This window comes from Electrophorus electricus, chromosome 14 (assembly GCF_041902795.1).
Source record: "Electrophorus electricus isolate QZ-2024a chromosome 14, ASM4190279v1, whole genome shotgun sequence".
Taxonomy (NCBI): domain Eukaryota; kingdom Metazoa; phylum Chordata; class Actinopteri; order Gymnotiformes; family Gymnotidae; genus Electrophorus; species Electrophorus electricus.
In genome coordinates, this window is record NC_137510.1 from 2820277 (window position 1) to 2822500 (window position 2224).

The 2224-nt window shown below is 48.6% G+C and overlaps 1 long non-coding RNA gene across 1 annotated transcript in view; it reads right to left on the bottom strand.

The window, feature by feature from the left end:
• Positions 1–1994: 1994 nt before the first annotated feature.
• The window catches only part of LOC113583596 (uncharacterized), a 1672-nt gene continuing 1442 nt past the window's right edge, over positions 1995–2224 (bottom strand). The window contains exon 2 of the long non-coding RNA XR_003411316.3: positions 1995–2224. This exon is cut by the window's right edge and continues 414 nt beyond it. This is a non-coding gene — a long non-coding RNA (uncharacterized LOC113583596).

The window sequence follows — 2224 nt, forward strand, 5'->3', positions numbered from 1 at the left end:
ACCACAAAACCAATCGGACTAGAGGCCCTTTGCTGTGGTGCATTTGTTTTTAATGCCTGGTTGTTTATTTGTGTGCTGACTTAATGGACAAACAGGCTGAACACTCTTGGAAGTCCAATAAATCACTTCTATCTAGAGTCCATATCAATCCCTTGTTCTGAGCCATTATGAAAAACAGCCATTTGCTCGATATGTGTCACTGGTCTCTGTTCGGTTGCTAATGGCGAAATATTTATTGTGAAATATTTAAACAAGACATGCAATAAGACGGCGATCGAAAGGTAATTTACACTGCACCATGCACCTGCCTCAGACACAGTTCCTGAAAACCTCCTGTTTTCCTTGGCTATCATCTCATCTCCCTTTCTCCTTATGTAACTCAGCTTTCGGTATGACATGGGAGAAACAATTGTGAGCCTTTACAGGTTCTGGGATTGTTCTTACAGTAAATGACGTCAGTATACAGTAGTCAGTAGCTATATCCGCTGACTGGTCTCTAAGCACCAGGGTCACGTCACCCCAAAGTGCTTTAATGGCGGACCGTGCGGCCGAGACAATGGAGTCAGAAGAGCGAGGAGAGCGGATTGTCCACAGAGCGTCCGACAAATCGAGCTCTGAATCTGACGAGTGACCAATGAGGGACATACAGCCCAGACACCACAGAGCAAACCTGCGGGCCTGCAGCAGGGCCCAGTCTGTGGGCTGCCGCCGCGTTTCAGAGCCTCCACCGAGCCGGGCCGACGAGCTCCAGCTGTGAGCGCTGGACGTTGGCCAACCTGCGCAACCGATTGAGATCAGCCCCGGAGGGGCTCTGCACCGCTGCAGTGACATCCCGGGTAGGCGGGCTGCGATGGAGGGGTCAGGCCGGGGCGGGTGGAGGGTGAGTCATGTCACCGTCCGTCCAGGCTCACCTCCATCACTCCTCCGCTACTCCGATTTGGCTTCAACAAGTGACGGCTTCCGCAAGTATTCCAGGCATCCCAAAAATCTACAACAAATGATTGTTTTGCTTCTCGTGGAGGCTGTGTACAAGACTGCAGGCACAGGGAGGACTGGGAGTGTCCACACATCTGTTCAGCATAAGAGCACGTTGACAGCCGTACACACACACTCTCTCTCTCTCCCTCTCTCTCTCTCCCTCACTCCCTCTCTCTCTCTCTCTCTCTTTCTCCCCCTCTCTCTGTTCTACCCCCCCCCACAAGTTAGTAATATAAACACACCCTTCACTCAGCAGGGCGTATGCAAGGTTTCAAAAATGAATAACTCTTAAATCCCAAGCACAAATGCGACTGGCAGGAAAGGTTTTCGTATTGCAACAACAAAAGAATTTGAGCTACAGCAACTTTACGAAGCCGCATCAATCAAAGTGCGGAGCTGAGAGGTAAGGGGGGTAACGGAGTGGGCCGTGTGCCGCCCCGCGGGGCTCTGCTGGGGCAGCTCGGCGCGGGGCAGCCTCCTGAGACCCCCAGGCCTTTTGTTGTGCTTCTATGTAACACTGCAGACCATCACACCCTGCACTCTCAATATAAGAAAAACAAGGAATTCATGTCATTAGATGAATTCAATATTTCCACCATGCGAAGCTGGCCTCTCCACGGTACAAAATGTGCACGCGTTTCTAATCGTGTCAATCATTCCCGTCATTAAACGTCATTAAAAGGGTTTCAGTGCTTGAAGGTGTCACTCAGCCGTGGCAGTAGGCAGATTTGCCTGGGTGGAGATCAGAGCCCAGTCTGGTTCGTAATTGGCGAAGCCTCCATCTGCGCTTTTGGAGACATCCGTCTGTTTTTAAAAGGATATCGACCGCCGGTCCGCATTAAGGGGATCTGCAGATCTAAACATTTCCATCGGCTCAGAGTGCATTTCCTGTTGTCCAGATATGCGCTGTTAATTATCGCCCAGGAGTGAGAGTTCAGAGTAAGCTGTTAGATTCAGACACACTCATCATGTGGTATACGTAAGGTAAGTATGTAAACATGTAAACAAACAAATAATGTTGTTCAATTCAGTGTTTTTTTTTCAGTTTGCAACATCCAATATTAATGTGATACACACAAACTGCATATCTGCTAAACTTTTTGCAAATCCATAGGCACGTTTCTTCAAGCATGGGTAACCCTATGTTGTCATAACCATAAACATTTCTTACAGCACAGCTTAAAAACCAACAAGCTTAATGTTAAAACCTGCTCCTAAAGGTGTAATCAACCAGTGTGTAACAGCA